Source organism: Cuculus canorus, chromosome 9, assembly GCF_017976375.1.
Source record: "Cuculus canorus isolate bCucCan1 chromosome 9, bCucCan1.pri, whole genome shotgun sequence".
Lineage (NCBI taxonomy): Eukaryota > Metazoa > Chordata > Aves > Cuculiformes > Cuculidae > Cuculus > Cuculus canorus.
Genome location: NC_071409.1, coordinates 1,686,847 through 1,709,313, shown reverse-complemented (window position 1 = coordinate 1,709,313; position 22,467 = coordinate 1,686,847). Strand labels below are relative to the sequence as shown.

The window sequence follows — 22,467 nt, the reverse complement described above, 5'->3', positions numbered from 1 at the left end:
CCTATAAACATAGAGGAAAACATGTGAAGTGATGTATTCTCTGAGGCATTGGAGAATTTCTAGAGCCACTAATATTTAAGGTCAGCATTTAAGAGAAACAGGAAAAAACTGTTGTTGGAGGAATTTTTCTGCTCTAGGAAGTTGGAGGGCAAGCACTTACTCAAAGATCAGCCTCAATGAACTGGAAATTCTGATGCTCTCTGCTTTTTATTTATTTTACCCTGCTTGCAATAATTTTTTTTTATTTAAACATATATAAACATGTTGGAAACTGCCTCCTCAGAGTAACTTATTCCGGTCAAACTCACTAAAAACCTAGGCTGCACAGAACGCTTGTTTTAATCTTTGCTCTTTTTTTCCATGGTCATTTTGCTGTGTCCAAGGAACCCCACCTCTTTGCTGCTGCAGCAAAGACCTGTGCCATTGTGGTGATGAAGCTGTAATGCCTCTGTTCACACTGGATCTGGGAAGTTAGAGGTGAGGGAGGCCTCAGAACTGGTTTCTGGGATGAGGAAAGAGTAGCAGGGAAGGGATTGATGTGTTAAAAGGCCAAGGCTCATCAAGGAAGGGGAGGAATTAATTGTTTCTCTGTGCCTTGTGGCAGTCAGTGGTAGATTCACTTTCTGTCCCTGCTCTATGACCTGACTTGACTGTGCACGGAAGGGTAAGAAAGAAGATTCAGATGATTAATGCAAAATATGAGTATGCCAAGAGCTATCTGTGTGCAGAAAATGTATGCTTAGATAAGCTCGTCTGTACTTGCACAAACAGATGTGGGGGTTCATCTGATCTGTGAGGATCAAGCAAGTGAGCTGCAAGGAGGTAGTTGTAAATGAAAGAGAGCAGGAGTTAAACATCGTCCAGCCTCACACCTGAGGTCTCCTGCTGGAGCTGCAAGGAAATTCTTTTGATTTTCTCCTCTATTGATGTTGTGGGCCATGAAGAGCAATGTTGTTTTTCTATACTGTGTCAATATATGACTTTGTTTGCTATGGTGTTTCATTTCCTCATCAATGTTAAAGATCAAGCCCTGTCTGTGAGGTGTTTGCTTCTTGAGAGCTGCGCAGCTGTTTTGGGAGCTGCTCTGTAAAAAATATCGTTACCTGGAGCGAGGGGGGGACAGCTACATCCAGTAGTTCTGAAACTGGAGCCCTGCACCAGTGAGGTGAACAGAGATCACAACCACACGTGTTGTGCAAAGCGAAAGGTTCATGTAGTTTGTTCTGTGTAAACAGGAGGCCCCCAGGGAAGCACTGGTGCACTTGAATAGTCCTGCTCATATACTATCTATTAGGTAATCCTTCTATAACTAAACAAACCGAAACTTCCTTTAGCTCTGTAGTGATGAAGGCAACACTCATCACACCTCTTTCCCCTGCCATCATGTGTGTACACATGCATCTGTTGATCCACGTGCTCTTTAAAAATGTTGTTCCTTTTTCATCCCTGAAGTTTGCTGTAGCAATATTTCTTTCTTTTCTAATTTTAGTATGTATGCGTGGAGGAAATCCTAGAATCATAGATTAATTTGGGTTGGAAGGGACCTTAAAGATCATCCAGTTCCAACCCCTCTGCCATGGGCAGGGACATATCGCTTTAATTGTGAAGATGTTCTTCCTAATGACTAGCCAAAATCTGCCCCTCTCCAGTTTATACCCATTGCCCCTCGTCCTATCCCCACAGCCTTTGTGAACAGCCCCTCTTCAGCTTTCTTGTAGCCCTCTTTGGGTACTGGAAGGTCGCTATAAGGTCTCCTTGGAGCCTTCTCTTCTCCAGGCTGAACAACCCCAACTCTTTCAGCCTGTCCTCAGATGGGAGGTGCTCCAGCCCTCCGATCATCTTTGTAGCCTCCTCTGGACCTGTTCCAACAGCTCCATCTCCTTCTTATGTTGAGGATTCCAGAAATGGACACAATACTCCAGGAAAGGTCTCACAAGAGAGGAACAGAGGGGCAGAATCACTTCCTTCAAGGGTCATGTTAATATCCAGAAACTATGAAATTCACACCTGAAAAATTGGATGTGGCTGTTCACGTTGCACCATGAGGAAGGCTTTGGGGCAGAAAAATTATCCGTCAGTTCATTTAGTATGTTCAGCAACTTTAGGGTCAGGTTAAATGCCGATACTGCCTGAATGGACATGACCTTTTATTTTCCCCTGAACTCTGTAAATGAGGAATCATAATCATAATAAACTGTGGCTGTGCCCAAAAAAATTGGCAAACCTGTATTTATGGGGTTTTTTTTTTGCGTAGTCTGATAACCTCAGTTGCTAAGCTGGACAGCTGTCAAAACACCCTAAGTCTTTTAAACTAGAAAACCCCTTAAGATTCTGTGAAAACACTGATGAAGGAAGAAGTTCCTGAGATTTTTAACCTTTAACATAGTCATAGAATAGCTTGGGTTAGAAGGGACCTTAAAGCCCATCCAGTTCCACAACCTGGTGTGTGATTATCACACCAGCTCTATTGTCCTCTCCTCCCTAGACTAGGTGAGTGCAGTGGAGACCCGCAGTCTGCAGTTCTTGGGCTAAAAAAGGAGTATCTGTCTGGTCTGGAGCAGGACAGAGAAGTGACTGCAGACAATAAGTAACAGAAGTAAGTACACAAGCAGAGGTTGCTGTCTGTCCTTTGGCAGAAGTTCGGAACAGTGACAACAATCCTGTGAGTGATGTTTTTAGACTTCTTGGTCATGTTTCATGGGACAGTACGATAAATCTTATTTTAATTTTACCATTCTTTTTATAATTTCAATACAAAACTAGTTTCTTAGAGAATAAAATGGTAAGGAAATGTAAGAAAGCATTTTAAACAGTTCTCCTAGTTCAACAAATTACTGACTACTTATAAAGTGCAAATGCAGCCAGAATTAACTTTTTCTCTGATTATATGAGCTTTTAATTAACTTAATCAATGAAATTCTTATCCCAAACAATTTATCTCGGGAAGAAAGACAATCCATCAATTTTATCTTAAGAAACCCCACAACACCCACAGCGCAATTAAATGAATGCCACTGTAACTTCGAGACCATTTCTTACGTAGAGAATCTATTGTAACTTCTGTCTGATGAATCTGTTTCCCTGTGGATCCACCAGAACTCAGACCTGCTCCTACTTCACATGACAGGTCTCTCCTTGAGATGTATCTTACATTGCATGGCTTTGGGCTGCTTAATTCTATTCTCTTCAAAGTGTGCGTCTGCACTGAGTATTTATTCTCCTTGGGTGTAGAAGTTAAGTATCAACCTAGGAAAAAAAAGAATTTGTCTCTGCTTTTTGAAGCTGTGACTTAACAAGAGCTGCTTTCCAGAGCGGAGGGGTCTTTGACTTGTACACCGTGCACTTGCCCTCACTGTTCACTTGGACAGTCTCTTACGTTACTCTGGTATTAGTGCTTTCTGATCACTCTCTTTTCTTCTATCTCCAGGTCTTTTTGGATTGTGTTACCTGTGTCCTTTCCTGTTGGTGTTATTTTTTGAATACAAATCCAGCTCAGCCCAGTTATAGAATCGTAGAATCATAGAATAGTTTGGGCTGGAAGGGACCTTAAAGATCATCCAGTTCCAACCCCCCAGAAGGATGGAAGAGTTTTGGATGCTGGGCTTTAATAAGTGCTTAAAAAAGAAAATATCTAAAATGGGAGCTACGTGTAGGTGGGTAACACCCACCTAACCACAGTGTAAACTACTTGAAAGAACATTCTGTCTCAGAGCAACTAGAGAATCGGATGTCCTCAAATCGACATTGCAATGACTCAACTGATCTGGATAGCCTCACAAGTTAGAGGAGGGTGATACGGGACGTTCGCCCCAGCAGAGCTGAGATTTCCTCTAACAGGGTTTTTTTGAGCTGTATGCCGTGGTCAACAAGCACTTGCCTGCCAAACAAGAAGGACAAGAAGGAATTTCTGCTCCAGGCAGTACATTGCCTTCTGGCTCCTCTACGGCTCTTCCTACACAAATCTTTTGGCAAAGTCACAAACCTAGCTGACAACTGGGAACATTTACAATTAGCTGAATGCATGATTTATAATAACGATCATCCTCTTTCATGCTGTGTTATGAATGAGTAGTTTTATGGAATTGAATTTGATATTAGGATATGTTCTTCTAATTGACCTTTTCAGCTGTCTCAACATTAGATTGCAAAATCTGGTGGAGGGCTGAGCAATGTTGTTAAAATAAATACCAGCACAGAAGAGAGGAAAGCATGCTGGTGACAAAGCAGACAGGGAATCTGCTTTACCTTGTGTACATCTCCAAACAGTTTTTACAGCTTCTTTAATAAAAAAACAAGCTACATCACCCACAACCTGGAGAAAGGGCCACAAACTCTGTGGTAACCATTTACATGTGAATATTGAAAGCACTATAGAATTTGCAATGCAGATTTGATGTTGGCCAGTCTGCAACTAAAAACCAGCTTAAGGGAATCTTCTGGGTACCAGAAATGACCATGCACCAGCAGGCCCGTCTGAGACGATTTGCCTATCCAAGGTCATGGTTCTGCCTGTGATTTAAACCCATGTTTGCCTGGATCTTGACTTTCTACCAGAAACTTTTGAAGCTTCTACATTCCCTGCTTGCTTGTTCCCTCCAGCTGGTTCCAGCCATAACCAAGTCAGCTCTGTTTAGAAATCTCTGCTGCTGGCAAAATGAAATGGAGACTACGTGGAGGGGCTGCCCCTTTTTTCAGGAACGCTGGTGGCTTTTCTGGTTTCGTTTTGAAATGCATGGCTGCTCCTATTTTTTAGTTTGATTCTACAGTTAATGATAATCTTTGAAGGGCAGGTCATAGAATCATAGAACAGTTTGGGTTGGAAGGGCCCTTAAAGATCATCTAGTTCCAACCTCCCTGCTGTGGGCAGGCATATGCCCCACTAGATCAGGCTCTCTTCCATATTTTGCCTCAGATTAAGCAGGTATAGCACTAGCTGAGTGGTTTTTGTCCATGCTGTTCTGGAAATCAACTAGTGGTATCTTGTACTCAACTCAGATTGTCCAAAAATAGATAGGATTCTTCCTATTAACTCCAGTGGGCAACCTAATAAATGTCAAGAGATTTACTTGGAAATAAATGGGGAAAGCAATCTGATAACTATTTGAAGAGAATTAATTCTTTGTCAATTTTTGTTTCCAGGATTTTCCACGTCCCAAGGTTCCTCTGTCATACCAGGACTGGGTCTACAAATGGGACCCCTGTTAATTGCTGCCTAACTTGTAGATGATGCATCTCATCACCACAGTCCCTGTCAAAGCTCAGTTAGTGGTTCTGCCCTAAGGACCAGCTCTGCCGTTTCTTGTTGCTGTGTGTGTTCATGGTTGGTCGCCTGTTCACATCTTCTGCAAGTCCTTCTCGGTGCATTTAGGTGCTGCAGTAAAGCTTGATACAGAGGCTTGTGCTGCCCAAGGGAGTCGGCCCCGTCCTCCCTTCTCCTTTGTATGTCCATAGCCACCAGTTCTGCTGCGCTGGCTGCACCGTGGATTGCCCTGCAGCTGTTCACTGCTCTTTTTGTATCCCATTAGCATGTTGGTCTTGCTCACCTCAAGTCATGTGAAATGTAGATCGCATGATGAGAGGAGTGCAGTGTCCTTCAGGAGATCAGGTCAGCTGAGGGACAGGACTGTATCCTACACATTAGAGAAGGGATCTCAGCCTTCCCTTGCCACCTGCATCCCTATAAAATGTACAGCAGAGAGACCTCTTTCAGCCTTCCCTCAGAGGGCTTTGGGAGGGGAGGCAGTGAAAGACAGTCCCAGCCCTTCACATGTCCCTTATTCCATGGCTTTGTACAACCTGTACAGCATCCTTTAACCTACACAGCTCTTTCAGCTCATCTTTGCTTTTGATTCATTCCCAGATGATCCAGAATAAAACTGCTTACCGTGATGCTGTTGTTGGATCCAAAGAGCAAGAAGCACAGGTGATACACCTTAGTGTACAGATAGAGGTAAGCCCTTCAGCACTTCAATCTATCCTACAGAAATTATGATCTTTCCTACAGGAATCCATTCGTTTTATCTTTAATTCTTCAGTCCACCCTTTGGAATCTTTTTCACAGGATTCATTTTTACAACCTTTTCTATGTGGATTTACTGTGAGATGGTTATTTTATTCTGAGAGGAATATGAAGTAGATAAAAATTCTTCCTTGTAGCTCCACCAATCACAGTGCTTTAGTCAAGAGTCTGATGGTGTTTTCATTATAAACCTCTAGTTTCAAGGATTTATGTAATGTCCTGAAAAAGCTTGGCTTAAAAGTAGTGATTTAGAAGAAATGAACGTATGTACTTTACTTAACTTTCTAAAATCAGTGGTGTGTCAGCTTTTCATATGTCTTTTTATTTGATCCCAATAACTCTATATTTTGGAAATATTTATGCTAAAGACCCACATACTTAGGCATCTTGATGCAGATGCTGAAAAACATAATGTCGTTCAACAAACAAGCTTTCTGTCTTCAGTTCTGTACTCCCTTCCCAGCTGTAAGTAGTACCACAGAGATCTCCGTCCCCTTGCGATGCTTCCTTCCTTGTGATGTGTCTTTCAGCTTCGTTCGACCTGTTCACGGTGTAAGTGTTGGCAGATTAAAAAAAGATGGTCATCAAAGGATGAAATCATTGTAGAAGGAAATGCAACATAATGACATATTATTTTTTGAATGTCATGGTGATGCCATGTATTTGAGCAAAACTGTGCGTTTAGATGCTGTAGGACTCTAAGCATGGACTCTAAGAAGTATGGACTGTTTATATGGTGAGATCTTGATGCATTTGCTTGAGCCTTTCAGACCTGAAATCAATTTTTTCTTTAAGCTCCATACTACTGGGAAACCAGTAAGGATAACTTAAGAAATATAGTGAGAACTCTGTGAGTTTTGAAGTGTGAACTTACCTACATTTGGACGGGTTGTCATGTCCTGCGTATTTAAATGTGAAACAATGGTGGTCTTTCAACATCTGTGGTGATAGAAAGTGGGGCAAAGCTTTTTCTTTCTTCTCGGCAGTGGAGCAGAAGAGCGAGCGCTGATATGGATACCACTTACTGCATCAGCCTTTCCCTTTTACATGCAGAACTGAATTGATTTGAATTTTAAGAGTTTTAATTGAATTCTAAGATTTTTAAGACCTTATGCTAAGAACTGATTCTTGATTTTGCAATAGGAACAGAGAAAGTAAGAAGAGAAAAATGCATTAAAAGTAGATTAAGAGCACTGAATACGTATTGCCAGTTTCTGAGTCACCGAAATTCCTGCCTATCATCCTCTAGTCACCGTTTCCAGATTGGATTTGATTAATTCATGTCTGCTCTTTAAACCAAATTTCTGTTGCTGAGAAAATATTAATATAGAACAGTTTTGTAGTTGTGTAGCTTCAAATGTTTGGGTTTGAAATTATAAGGTCCTTGTGTATCTTAATTCCTACTCATGTCACTCTAGTAAGTACACTGAGCTCTATGTTCCAAGCCTGACACCAGAGAAGTGTTTTCAAAAGAACTCTTACGAAGTAAATTCGATCTCTTTGTTTTGAACAGAATAGAGAAATTAAAGACCTAATTCAGAGCCTGATTTCAAAAAATAAAATGGCAGAAGAAAGAAAACCTAGTATAAATTCAGGCTGTAAAAATCTGGCTGCATTTAGGGAAAGGTTTGTATGCATAGGCTGGTTTTGGATCTTGGCACTATTACCTACTAGTGCTTCTTGTGCATTCAATAGTGCTTCCCTCTCCTAGTGACTTTAGATTTTTTAGTTCATTCAGGGCAGCAGTGATGGATTTGATAGCTGAAAAATTTTGATAGAAATAAAACCAAACCTGAACAGGTCCATTTTTAAAAGTCATACCTAGAAAACACAAAACTACCATATTGCTACCAGGAGGATAAATGGCCTTAATGTCTTTTACAGAGCTGGGGAAAAATATCCTCCAAGTTTCCATCATAAATAAAATTTACAGAGATTCCTTTGGCACCCTGTTTATTTGTGTTCTAATTATTACTCGCAAATACAACTACACGTGATACAGCTTTTAGGCTGAGATATTTATGAACCTTGTGTTCTCTCTGCAACATTATTTTAGGCTCTTTAGAGATTTTTATTCTTGTCCATACACAAATTCTGCAACACTTCCTTAAACAATTTGGTCTTTAAGTCAAGATAACTGATAAGGCTACAGGTGTACACTAGAATTTGGTTACTTCTTCCATGCCTTTTGCAGGTAGGATACAGGCTTTTTTTTTCCGGCTCAAATACTCTCATCTAGCTTTTTGGTGTGGCTGTATATGCATCAGCTCAATTAATCCATGTTCTCAGAGCCCAGTGGTAATTAGCTCTGCAGTGGAAACACACTTTACAAATAAACAGATTAGATGGATAAATGAACCAAATGGATAATGGTTATTACAAGATTTACATAATGATTGAAATCAAATTATTCTGAATTAAGGATTGTGGTAGCCCCACGCGAGAGGTATTATTTTAGTATTTCTGAATTCAGTTGGTGAGTGGCTGCATGTTCTTTGAATGATGGCCTTGGTCTGCAAAGGTCGCATGAAATTGTCTCTCTTCTTGGTGTCCTCTCACCAGCAAAGAGAAATAAGACGATACAGACTGTGTGAAAAATAACAGTGGAGGCAGGTGGTGTCAGGAAGTTGAGCTAGAAATGTGATTAATAATTACCTTCTTCAACTTTGATTTTGAATGAGCTCTGTGTTTAGGATTGCATTTGGGAAATCATCTGTGTTGCCTGTGGGGTTAAATTACATTATTTTCAGTGTTTTGTGAGCCCTTATGGACCTCCTTTTCCTCTTTTGTCATAATTCACAAAATGTGGCTGAGTGACGTGTTGGTCATATCTATGTCCTTGCATTTAATAGAGTCGTTGAGAGCCAAGGTTGGTGGGATGTTCATCCTTATTCTGGCTATAATAGGCGAGTAAAGGCACTTCGGAACTTAAAGATGCATTTAAATTTAGCATGTCTATGTTTTCTTTCTTCGTATTGGAGCCCAAATTTATGGATTGTGTATCTGTTTGCTGTTACCAATTAAGCCCTGCTAGACGATGAGTGTCTGAGTTTTTTAAACCTGCAGCAATGCTGGAAACACTGAGCTGCTTCATCCGTAATAGTGAAACAGTTTTTAGCACAGGAGAAGCAGATCCCTATATTTTCAAGGCAGGAAGCTTAAGATTCTGGTGTTAACACATTATTTTCAAGTCTGTATTAGGCTGAATAATGAATGTGATGGTTTATGAGTGTTCTTTTTCCCAAGATGCATTCTGTGTTTGAGACTGCAATCAGAGTTTAAAGTCATAGAATCATAGAATAATAGAATGGTTTGGTTTGGAAAGGACCTTAAAGTTCATCCAGTTCCACCCCCTGACATCGGCAGAGACGCCTCCCACTGGACCAGGTTCCTCAAAGCCCCATCCAACCTGGCCTTGAACACCTCCAGGGATGGGGCAGCCACAATTTCCCTGTGCAGCCTGGGCCAGTGCTTCACCACCCTCATTGTGCAGAATTTAATCCTAATTTTTAATCTATTTCTTTGCCCTTCCAATTTAAAACCATTCTTCCTCATCCTGTCAATCCATGCCCTTCTAAAAAGTCTCTCCCCAGCTTTTCTGTAGCCCCTTCAGGAATGGGAAGGCTGCTATAAGGTCTCCCTGGAGCCTTTTCTTCTCCAGGCTGAGCAACCCCAACTCAGAGCAGAGGTTCTCCAGCCCTTGGATCTTCTTTGTGGCCTCCTCTGGACCCATTCCAACAGTTCCATGGTTGCCTTCTGCTGGGATGGCAGAGCTGAATGCAGAGCAGAGGGGCAGAATCCCCTCCCTCGCCCTGCTGGCCACTCTTCTTTGAATGTAGCCCAGGACACGGTTGGCCTTCTGGACTGCAAGCGCACATTGCCGGCTCATATCGAGCTTCTCTTCAACCAGCACCCCAAGTCCTTCTCTGCAGGGCTGCTCTCAATCACATCACCCTCAGCCTGTATTGAAACCATGGGTTGCCCCAACCCAAGTGTAGTCAGGGCTGTTCTCCTTCCATCGGCCTTTTTCTCACCTGCTCTCTCTCAGAGGAATGTTTCATCAGACTATCCTCATTAGAGAAATTATTAAATTTATGGGGGCTTTGTTAATCTGTCCCCACAAAGGTGAGAGCTGGAACTTTGTCCTAATGACCTGGCTGCAGCGGCTGAACAACAGCAGCCCGGACCAGCACAGGTCAGACTCTCAGAACCATTAGGTGTGTGAAAAATCAGAACAAAGAAATCTTCAAGGAGCTCAAGGAATGATGCAAGTTGTGATTTGTGCCAGGCTTTTATCAACTGATGTTTAAAATAACCCGTGTGTATACTTTTCAGTAAATCAGCCAGAAGTGGAATGCCATGGGGCTATAACACCTTCTGCTTTGCCAATCCAAAGCTGAAGTGCATTTATTCCATTTGGAGTTGGAAGTGCAGCAAAGCTGTGATGTTAGTATTGTATCAAAAGGCAAGTTTTATGTGTGATGCTAAATCTGGAATTGTCAAACTCAAATGGAGTAAGTAGACAACATCCTATAAATAATTCAGAAGGCTGCCAATGTTCATAGAATTAAAATATATTTTATATCAACTCTTAAACCATCTCGTCAGTATGCACACCAGAGACTGAAAAATACAGTGTATCGTATACAACAGCCCTTGCACTGGCATGACAAGTTGAAATCATCAGACAGATACTCTTCAAATGCTTTTCTTTCAATAAAGACTCCCGCGACTATATTGTCAGTGCTGAGATTTTGACTTAGTCTTTCTCTTATAACCTCAAGTTTCTAGGTGAATATTGTAAGCAAAATAATTGCATCGTGTCTTATTATAAGATAACTACAAATTCAGAGAAATAACATCGAGCATTTACTTTACATTTATTTGTGAGGGGACACAGAAAAAGGATTTTATAGTCAGAATTCACAGATTTTCTTCATTTTCACAGTGTTCTTAATCATGCAGGTTTTTTTGACCCTGAAGAAAGGGTAAGAATGGTCTTAAGTATTATGAACTATTCAGATCAAAAAGAAGTACTTCATTCTTTTATAGTTTGAGGCAGTACATTTTATTCCCTTTCTAACTTCATCCTTAAGTACTGTTTTACACTGTCTTACTTTGAGATTCCTATCATATATAGTCAGCAAAAAACCAAGGTTAGAGTTGTGCGATGATGGGTTAAAGGACATAGAAGATCAGGCTATGGCTGCAGTAGAGCCGCCAGTTTTTCAAGGTGATGCTTCCCCTCTTTCTCTCCCTGAGTTCTTTGTGAATTTTTGCCTCTGCGCAGGGTTCAATGATACTGTACAGATCATATGCTGATGTTTTTGTGTGGCTTAGTCTCTCGAGTGCTTAATAACCTCATGAAAAGGAACAGTTTCCTGCAGGCAGAGCCCAGCGTGTCTGCGCAGAGGTCGGGGTCTCACCTTAGCCGTGTGCGGTGCTCGGGAGCGCAGATGCTTTGAAGGGTTAAAATGGAGAGTGCCGTCACCTTTGTGGACTTATCGGTAAGGAGATTTTTAAAACCTTCAAAGTCTGCAGTCTGGTGGGACATTTGTACTAGATTTGAACACTAGTTATTGACCTCAGCGTTGCATATCTTGTGTGCTTGTTATAGTTTAGGAATCAGTCAACTTGCGTTAGGAGTTTACTATTTTCTTAAAAGCTTTCAATTCAGTTCAAAGTTTGCTGTGATAAGAAGAAGGTCCCTATTCTACATAAAAAGAATGACCGTTTCTAAGGAAGCTCACCCTGGATCTGGCAATACAGATTCTGCTGCTTCTACTGAGAATTTACCTGCATCTCAGGGACATGGTTTAGTGGCAGATAGGAATGGTTGGGCTCCATGATCTAAGAGTTCTTTTCCCACCTAGGGATTCTAGGATTCTATGATTTCTAATGTGTGTTTGACTGTCTGTTGTCTTTCACTGTCCTTGTGAGTGTTCTGATTCCCAGTCCCTGACCACAGTGTGACACATCCTGTCCGTCCACATCTCTGTGGAGCAGAGAAGGGGTGTCTGACGCTGTGGGGAAAGAAGGTAATGCTTGTATGGGAAGAGTCGTGCAGACCGTGGTTGCTTGCGTAGAAATGGTGCACAAAATCTGATCAGAAGTCTGAACTACCCAAAACCATACAATAAAAGCCACAGGGTAGAAAGGGCAAAATCCTGAGTTACACAAAAGGAGCAGCTTGCTATTTGCAAAGAGAATATGCTCTGCTGAAAGAAGTGACTTACAGCGCATGGCGGCAATCATCAAAACAACACTTTGGATACCAAACGTGAAGTAAAATGAATGAAGTTGAATTCTCTCCCTTGTTCATCTTAACTGGTAGCTTAGTTTGTGGCTATTCTCATTGATTTTAGTGAGCCTATTTGCAGTAGAGGAGAAAAAAAATGGTAATCTTACATCATTTCTGTCTCTGCACGATGGCTGTTCTGCATCCCCTGAAGACACCACGGTCCTTCCTCCTCTAACGCATGGGACAGAGACACTGGAATGGTGTCCTGGGGAAAGCAGGCTGTGTGTAGGTCCTGTTCACTGTCTAGGTCCCTGTTTGTTCCCAGGTTGAACAACATTGCATTGTCCTTTCCCTGGGCTTCTGCAGCAAAGGAATAGCTGAGAGCAAAGCCTGTAAGCCCTGCATGTTTTGGAAAGATGCAACAAGTGCACAAAGATGGTGCATCAAAGTTTCATTCAGACACCAAGGAAAAGTTAAATGACAAACAAAGGCAATTTTTGTTATTACTAAAACAATATCCTTGATATCAATAGAAAATAGTGCTTCCAATAGAACACTTCAGCAGATGTTTTTTCTGTTTCCCCAAGTTAGCGGATTGAGCCAGACTGTGGTCTTGGCAGAGGGGACAATGAACCATGAAGATGAAAGCACTGGAATCAAATACCATTGTGCTCCGCCATGGAAGCTATTATTTGAGTTAAGTGTATGAAATGACCTTCTGTCTTCCATGTATGTAAACAGCAGATTGGATGTTAATTGGAAAGTACTGGACCTGCAGGAAAACCTGATTGGAACCGTGCTTTCGGTATTTTCTTCTGTTTATTTTCTGAACAAGCCATGGTAATTTTACAGGCTATTGCATCGCTGGACAGATAAGATATTTTAACACTGTGCTATAATTCTGCTATAATTTAACACTTTGCTATTTAATTCTTTAAAAACTTAAATGTTTTTACTCCAGAGTGCATGAGGTTGGAGAAAAGAACTACTTCACCAGTGATTTCTTTTCTTTTTCCCTTAAGTTACTTTACAATTTATCCTTTCCAGACAGGTCAGATCTTCAATGACTACAAACTGGCAAAGTTCCATCAAAGCCAGGGCGTTCTGGGGTTTTATAGCAGTTGAGGGTTTTTTGTCAAGAAACACCCAGTGAATATAGATAGTGGAAATAGCCAACTGGCTTAACACCAAATTGGAAACTTTAACATCAAACCTCTTTGGGGAACACCCTGAGTGTTGTAAAGAAAAGGTTGCTTAGGTAATGGAAGGTGGCTTTCAGCACAGAGAAGAGGCTGGCTCAAGGAGGACCAGGCAGAGTCGTTGGCACAAAGAAAACCTCTTAGCTCAAGGTGAAAGTCTTGGCCCATGAATTACTCAGTACCTTTGCCTCTTGGGCGAAGTAAGTGAAAGCTGCAGGTGTCAGAAAGCATAATGTTCATGTTGGTGTTCTAAGCCTGGAAAAGTGGTTCATATGTGTGTCTGTGCTTTCCTGTCTCGTTAAAGCAATTTTTTGTAAAGTTGAATGAAGCAGAAATAAGCAGATTTTTTGTTAGATGGGAATCTGACCTGGCATTATCAAATGAATTCCTGGAAAGTGTTGATGTGATTTCAGCTACAGTAGCATCAGCAGAACTGATGGAGAGAGTCCAGTGGAAAAGAAATCAAACGAGCTGAAAAGCATAACCATTCATAGCATTTCACTGATTTTTCAAGGAGTTAGGAATTGAGGTCATTATTAGGGATACAACAGGAACAATTTTGTTTATCTCTTCAGTTGATGAGGCCTGGACTTACTACACATAACAGGCCATGTGCTTGGGAAGGAAGAGGAGCCCCTGCAGCACAGATGCTGGACTCTCAACAAATGGTGTTGCTCCAGAAGGGGACTTTTTTTACTCTCTGTATAGTGTGGTTCCTCTTGTGAGTGAGGTGAAATGTTTTATGGCAGAAATAAATAGGGAGTTCTTTGTGATTCTGGCAAGGATCCAGGAGGTAACAATACAAATATGATAAATAAGAAAAGATTTTTCAAGCAGTGGCAAAAATGTGTTCACAAATAGGGCTTGTGTGCAGCTTGCCCTGTCTTCATAGTGAGCAAAACTTCTTTTTATGCAGTTGGACAAAACTTTGAGAGTTGGTGAGGTTGCATTTTTTTACTGTGGCAAAGCCCGTTTGTTCACAATTTTGCATTTGAACACAGAAAGGTAAGGTTCTGGACTATGGTAAATGAGCATCTGGAACCGTAACAAACAGAAGAATCCTACCCCAGTCACTGATTCCAGTTTTGTTGAATCATGCGGTGTCTTGTATTGGCTATATGGTCACTGTCGAGCAGTGTTTTACACTTCAAAGCAGAGATCAACCACGTCTTTTCTAAGTAGGTCTGTTCTGTGAGTGCACCTTCCAAACCAAGGGTTGCATGTTTTATCGAGGATACAATGCAAGCTTTATTTTCCAATCAACAGTGGTAGCAAACCCCACATTTACCTGCACAGAATGACAGTACAAAAAGCATAACAGTGGAGTCACAATTGCATCAGGATTCTGTGACAGGGCTTTAAAATACCTGCAAAATCTTCCTGGAGATAGCGATTGCAGAGGAATTGCAATGAGGCATTTCAGCCTAGCGTTTGTCGCCAAGATTCCCTTGGGACCTTCAAGAATGACACCATGACAGGTTGCTGCCTATCACTTCTTAAATCAGAATCACTATTTCCATGGTAACGGCAAGTGTATAATGTACCCAAGGCCTTAGGGCACTTTGGCATATCTGATGGTGATGTAATGTTGTGTCTACTCACAATGAAATTTCACTTAGCAGATAAAAAGCAAGAGGTAATTTATGGTCCCAGTTTTTGATCCTTTGATAAATGAGCACCCTTTTCAAGTTCTGGCTGTGTAGTGACTCGGTAAATATCTTGATGGCGGGATGTCTTGTGCTTCTTTGAAGTTTACAGTAAGAACTGCTGAAATACTTGCCTTTGTTCTGCTAGTCCTTTGCTCCGGTATGGTGTCAGGGTGCCTCGTAAGCACCCCCCTAATCGGTGAGGCAGGAGGAACTGCCCTAACAAGTGAAATAAGTTCTCTGGCTACTTTTCTCTTTGCGGAAATTGCTTTCTGTAGCTTTTACTTATTCAATGAAACACTCGGACGCATTAAACTTTTCCTTTGTGCTTCTGCATTTTGTGATTTCTGCCAGGATCCCTCTGAATGACTGTGATTCTGCATTGCAAAAGGCAGATGGGAAGCTCGGGCTCATCCTACAGATAGTTTCTACCTGGAAGGGATGGTTTCGGTTAGCATTTAGGATAGAAGAACAGTTCAATTTTCTTTCTTTCTTCTAAGGTACAAAAGAATTGATTTTTTTTTCCTTTGATTTAATATTAACAAAGTAAATTGCCTTCCCAGTTTCTCAGCTTAACTTACTGTGTTATATTTAAACCAGAGGGCTAAGAGGGAAAAAAATAATCTGTGGAGATTTCTGCAGTTCCATAAATCATGGGAGTGAAACTGGTGTGTTTGAATGAGATCCAAGCAAGCAACAGCTTTCTGGTGATGTTTAATGTGATTACCTGCAAGCTCAGAGCTTAATTCTGTTTCTCCTAAGCATTCATCTGGGCAGGAGACACTTTTGAATTAGTATCTGGGTTTTCTGGTGCTGAAATAATTTTTCCTCGCCACCACAGCAAGTTCACTGGAAGGCAGCTCTGATTGCAGCTTAAGGGCCTTTGAGGCAGAATCGTGTAGGAGTGTAATAAAACCTGTGGTCTGTTTGTCCTTTCTCTTAGAGTTTCTCAAACTTTTCTGTGCTGGAGATTGTAGAGGCAGCTGAGAGTATCCTCGCATCCCTCGATGCAAGAGAAGGGGCTGGACAGGGAGGCAAGAGATCAGAATTGTACATTAGGGCTTTTAGATGTACCTAAGTTGTGAAGTATTAAATGGTATTTTTCATTTCTTTCTTTTCCCTTTTTGCACTCATTTCCTTAAATGCTGAGATTTGCATAGGAGCAAAATAAAACTGTTGTTTTAAAGGAGGGAAAGGAAGCAGTTAATGAAGACCAACTTTTATTTCCTAGCATGGAACAATAATTTACAACTCATAGAAAGCTGACAGAATTTGCTGCTCTATATCTCCGCGTGGCAGTATTTCAGTTCTAAATTAAATGCACCTCAAAATGCCACAGGAAAAAGGAAATTACAGGTGCTGCAAATGCCATATTTAACAGCTGCCCACTGTGCCTGTTGCAGAGGGGGTTTGATTCCGCTTTAGCATATTTACAAGTGTATTTCATGTAGTCTTAAAAACCTCTTTGTGTGCGTGAGAGGAGTATGCAGTCTTGAAGGAGATACTACTACATTGTTCCTTAGTTTTGGTTGTGGTGGAGAGAGAACAAGCAAGCAGCAAGATGCTGTTTCAGTCTCTGTGAAGTTCTGTTCTTTCCTGTGCATTTGTTTTGTGTATATAGGGGAAAAAAACAACAGAAATATATTCTAAAGACTTCCACTGGGGACAGGTCTGTGACACAAAACACGTTATCACGTGGCTGGTTTAGACTCCTCAAGCTCAGGTAGGAGAAGAGTTCACTCAAGTAGAACACAGTCACCCTCTATCAGTCACTGGGGCAGCGCTGTTAAGAAGTTTGTGGTGATGCTTGTTAGAGGTAGGTCTTCACAGCAGTATTTAGGTTGCGTGTCCAACAATAGTTGTCTTGGTGGACTTTAAATATTCACTCATATCTATCAAATGGCTGTTTGAAAAATCAGTGGTGGTTTGAGCTCATAGTGCTCCCTGCCTGCTGCTGCGTAAAACACAGGTTCAGTAATGCTGGAGGCGTTGGAAGAGGTTTTTCTCTTCGTGCTCTGAGAGGGTAGGGATAAAAGCTGTAGGGAGCAAGTGTGTGCAATGAAGTGCTCTGGAGCACCCAGAAAAGCACAGGTGAGAAAGGTGCTGTAAGGTTGTGCGCTTGCTCTGTTCTCGTGGATTGATGGTGGATTGAGGGGGGAGTGGGGTGTTTGGGTTTTGTAATGTACCATTTGACACCAATTCTTATCTACTTTTGTCGGCTGAAGAACGGACTAGGGTCACACCTAGTTGCCTCTCCTCTGTACCCGTTTGGATCCTTCCAGGGACCAAGAACCGTGAACTGTAAAATCCATTGGACGCCTTCTTATCCAGTCAGAAATTTCTGAGTGGTTACCAGTACAAAGTGTATAAGCAGGAATATTTCATTTGTATAAGATCTTAAGATCTCACTAGATTATACATTTTTATGACTTGTGCTGTTGAAACACAAGTTAGGTATCACGTAGGTCCTATTTTGGATTTCAAATCTATTCAATTTATCATCCTTATGGTATTACCTAGGACTTCAGGGATTCCTGAACCACAAAATCTTGCCTTGTTCTCTGTATCTGTATTCAGTTCTGGTTTGGGCAGCAAGGAGTTCTCTTAATTTTTCCATACTCAGTGCAACTGCAGAGAATAAGTCTGGCAATTCATGTTACAGTACCACTCTAACTGTTGCACTTGTAGGTATTTTATTCTGCATTTTAGATTGATTTCTTGCTTGTAGTCTTCTGGGATGTTTCTTCCTTGTACTTCATATTTTCCAAGCTCTCCATGTTCACTTAAATGGGAGCAGAATTAGGTCAACAACTGCCTTTTGGGAGCACAGAGTCAAACCAACGCTGAGCATGCTGAGGTGCCTGTTTGAATGCATTCGGGAAGCAACTGGGCATTTTTACTCTCCTGCCTGAGAAAACTACATCAACTGCAGGCTGAAGAGGTCTGCACAGAAACACTGTTCCTCTAGCAGTTCATTCATACATCCTTGCTTTGGTCATGTAGTCTTGGCAGTGTTGCTCAAACTTGCTCATGTATTTCTGAAAGTTTCTGTCATCCCAAAGGTACCGGTCAGTCACCATCGGTGGACTAAGAGTCTGTGTTGCAGAGTTTCTACGCTGTAGAGGTCAGCTAAAATGGCTTTTCCTATCGCATCTTCAAGTGTATAGAACACCCAGTGCTGGTGAGGTTCCCTGGATAGCAGAAAAAACTTTTCACAGCAAGGGTCATGGGGCACTGGCAGGGGCTGCCCAGGGAGGGGGAGTCCCCATCACTGGAGGAGTTTAAAAGACGGGTAGATGAAGTGCTCAGGGACATGGTTTAGTGGCAGAGTGGAGTGGTTGGACTCAATCCAAGAGATCCTTTCCATCCTGGTGATTCTATGATTCTATGATAGCTTGAGGAGCACTCATGGCTTTAGGTGTGTCACTGCGATACTTATTGACCAGATACGTTGTCTCTGTAAATGACAGCTGCTTATGGTTGGCCGCTTGTGCTCCCATAATAACCAGGAGTATTTATTACATCTGTCAGATGTGGTACCGAGAACATGGATCACAAAATGTTCCCATCAGAACCTCTTTTGGACTGAAGATGACTTTCCCATTTCCATAATGCGTGCTATTACTCTTCTCCAGGTGGCACTTCTACTGTTAGCGTCACGGGCTCCCCATCGCAGAGTGATGGAGCACCCTGACCTTTCTGCACTGGTAAATGGAAACCTGGCTCCTCCATATTTCTTGTGCATAGGACGCTGTCGTTAACATCAGCACCGTTAACATCAAGAAGCAACCGCTCTTCATCCCTCTCTGCCTTGAGTACCCGTGTGTCCCGCTGAAATAGCCATTCATTATTCTGAGGATGGGCCTTGCCCTGAGCTCTGCAGGGTTTGTGAGGCTGATAGGGAACCAACGCCCAACAGGCTGGTTAAATAGCAGATAGATTTTGTTACATAATTACTTCGCTGATTTTGTGAAGGGAGTGCTTTTTTAAATTAAAATTTACATTCCATTGCTTATCATTTTGACTCTATTGCTTCTTAGCCTCTACGGACATGCCGAGTGCAGATAATTTTAATTTAAAAAAGCCCACAGATGCCTAACATTGCAAATATGAAGAAATGATATTGTATTCCTTTTTAAACATAATAATTGCTATGCTAATATTTTGTACTGTACTAATGGTTCATACAAGACTGTTTTAAAAGATTCTTTACAGAGAAAAAGATTTTTCAAGAGTGAAATATTAGCTGCTGCTTCTAAAGTCTGATACACAAATTCACCAAGGAAAAAAATCCTATTGGCTTCAAGGGCTTTGGATCAGACCCACAAAAATAAATTCAGCAAAGCACGTGAAGTACATGATTAACCTTCAGAACATTCTCAAATCATACTCCTCTACAAAGCACGTAAGCACTTGCTTAAATTTGAGTATTTGATTAGCTGTCTGAAGTATTCGCTGAAGAAAGACCAAAGCACTACCACTGGAGCTAATGTTATCTACCTAACGCTGTCTCCTCGACAGCATCCACGTGTGAATCTGTTTTGTGCAAAATGCCAAAATGGCAATTTTTACTTCCAGCCTTCACAGGGCTTCTCATGCAGTGATTGTCAAATAAAGCAGGGGTCACGATAGTTAGTCCGATTTAATAGAAGCTGGTAGCTTTGAATTTTATTTCTAGCAATTTTCTGTTTAAAATGAAAAAAAATTAAAAGTAAGCTTGAGTCAAAATATTAAAATAGAATTTTTAAAGATAACTTTATCAGAACTCTAAAATTTATTAAAAACCAAGTGCAAATCAGAACACAAAGTCAAAACAAATGTGTTTCTTTGCTAAACTGATACTCATTGAAACATGTTTCAACTGGAGAAGTGCTTTGCTGGGAAATATCTACTTGGCTGTAAGGCTGATAGATCACAAAACTGTTTTGAAATGAGAGCAGGCGATTAATATTATCATTAATCACTGTGTTAGAACCAAAACAAAGCCATTGCATTGAGATTCGGTTGTGGCATTTGGGTGTTCACTTTGTAGAGCTTGAAACATTTCTGGTTAAGAAATATTTGCAGTAAGGAGATGGCAAATATAATTATTTCCCCCCCTGCTTTTCAAAGGATCAATATTCGTTTAGAGTTCTGGAAATGATGCTTTGACTGTGAATACAGAGAATGACGACAGTTTATGCCTGAAGAGACCTCCCAGATCACAGTGACACAATTTGAAGTGAGCTGCCTGTGCTGAGCAGCTCTGGCCCCATCCAGAATACATCTGATCTCCCCACCCATCGTTTCCGTTCTGGCGTGTTCATCAGGGCAGCGCATACGGCAGTAATGTTTGAGATGGGCTCAGACACCAACCCGCAGGTTGCTAGGGAGCAGTATAGAATCATATCACAGAATCACAAGGTTGGAAAGGACCCATTGGATCATCGAGTCCAACCATTCCTAACACTCCCTAAACCATGTCCCTCAGCACTTCATCCACCCGTTCCTTAAACACCTCCAGGGAAGGCGACTCGACCCCCTCCCTGGGCAGCTGTTCCAGTGCACAATGACTCTTACTGTGAAGAATTTTTTTCTGATATCCAACCTGAACCTCCCCTGACGGAGCTTCAGGCCATTCCCCCTTGTCCTGTCCCCTGTCACTTGGGAGAAGAGCCCAGCTCCCTCCTCTCCACAACCTCCTTTCAGGCAGTTGTAGAGAGTAATAAGGTCTCCCCTCAACCTCCTCTTCTCCAGGCTAAACAACCCCAGCTCTCTCAGCCGTTCCTCATAAGACTTGTTCTCCAGCCCCCTCACCAGCTTCGTTGCTCTTCTATAAATCATAAAATAGTTAGGGTTGAAAGAGTCCTTAAAGCCCATCCAGTTCCAACCCCCCTGCCATGGGCAGGGACACCTCCCACTGGCTCAGGCTGCCCAAGGCCCGTCCAACCTGGCCTTGAACACCTCCAGAGTTGGGGCAGCCACAGCTTCCCTGGGCAACCTGGGCCAGGGCCTCACCACCCTCATGGTGAAGAAATTTCTCCGTATGTTCAGTCTAAATCTGCCCCTCTCCAATCTGTACCCATATAGGTTCACCTTTGTGTTTTATTAGTGAACAAACAGGAGGAAAAAGCCTGTAGGAGCATGTGAACTTGTTAAAGAAGAAAAAGTCACTTGCCTTCTAACTCTTCCACCTCCTGATAATGCCGACATTGTATCTACGTGTGCTGCCTCTGCGTGGTGCTCCCCGCTGTTCTACACCAAGGATCTGGCTTTCATGAGTGCACGTGCACTATTTTGCTGGAGGAGAAGGCAGCCAAGCCGCAGTACATTTGTTCACTGTAGGCATCCTCTCCAGCAGTTTATTTGCATTTGCCTGCTCTAGACAGAATTTGCATCTGTTCCAGAGGCACCATGCTGCGTATAAAGTACTCAACAGACAGATGTTTGTAATAATTAGTAGATTTTGACTGCTATCCGTTAGGCACACAGCAGGCGAGGGAGCTAACGCTGATGTTCAATAACCCACTAAGCTTGCTTTAATGGCCCCCGCCGAGGAACCTTAGATAGTCTGTTATCAGGTAAAACAAGACGGCAGTCCTACAGCCTGCACCTTTCTGCCTGCAGTCGTATGGGAGGCTGTGTCCCGTCATTGCGAAGAACCAGTTCAGAGCTGCCTGGTCCCCGTGAACAAGCCTCTCTCCTCCTTGCTGACATCAGGGTGTGCAAAAGGCACCTGAGTGAATCTGGGTGGGAAAGCTGCTCCCGAGGGTGGCTGCAGGGAGTCCCTGAGGAGCATGGAATGCATCGATGTGCTTCTCCTTCTGGAAAGGAGCACGTCTGGCCACGAATCTGGGGACCCTGTTGTTGAGGATTGCTGTGAAGCTTGGGACCAAGTGGCACGAAGGGCACGTTGACCTCACTGCTGGCAGTGTGAAAAGTCATTTCTTGTATTTTGCAGCATGTCTTTTAATACTATGGTGCTATTCAGGGACGTGAGATATTAGGCAGCCAGGCCTTTATACTCTAACAGAAGCAGCTGAAAAAAAATCACAGGTACCTAATTTATTCTTCCCCTGGCTTGACCTTCTCCTTTTTTGTTCTCTATTTGTTTTATTGGCATGGAAACAACACTTTTGCTTTTGTTGCCTGCCTCTCTTCTCTCCTGGCCTTATTAATCATCTTCTAGCTGTTTAGTCTGATATTCTGGGTCAGCATTGCAAACACGATGACTTGTTGCCACCCCAGCCACCCAGAAACCCTGATTTTCCTGTAGCTTCCCAAAGACAAAGTTTGCTTCCCTCATTTCAAGGCAAATTCAATGCAGCATGACAATATAAATTGAGTTTCTCCATTTTAGGAAGTGGAAAAGCCGCTATTTTG

The 22,467-nt window shown here is 42.0% G+C and overlaps 1 long non-coding RNA gene across 2 annotated transcripts in view; it reads left to right on the top strand.

The window, feature by feature from the left end:
- LOC128853016 (uncharacterized) overlaps positions 1-22,467 on the top strand; it is a 376,001-nt gene that overhangs the window by 195,709 nt on the left and 157,825 nt on the right. For both annotated transcript variants that reach the window (XR_008451224.1, XR_008451223.1), the window contains exon 5: positions 5,861-5,950. This is a non-coding gene — a long non-coding RNA (uncharacterized LOC128853016). The remainder of the gene's footprint in view (positions 1-5,860; positions 5,951-22,467) is intronic.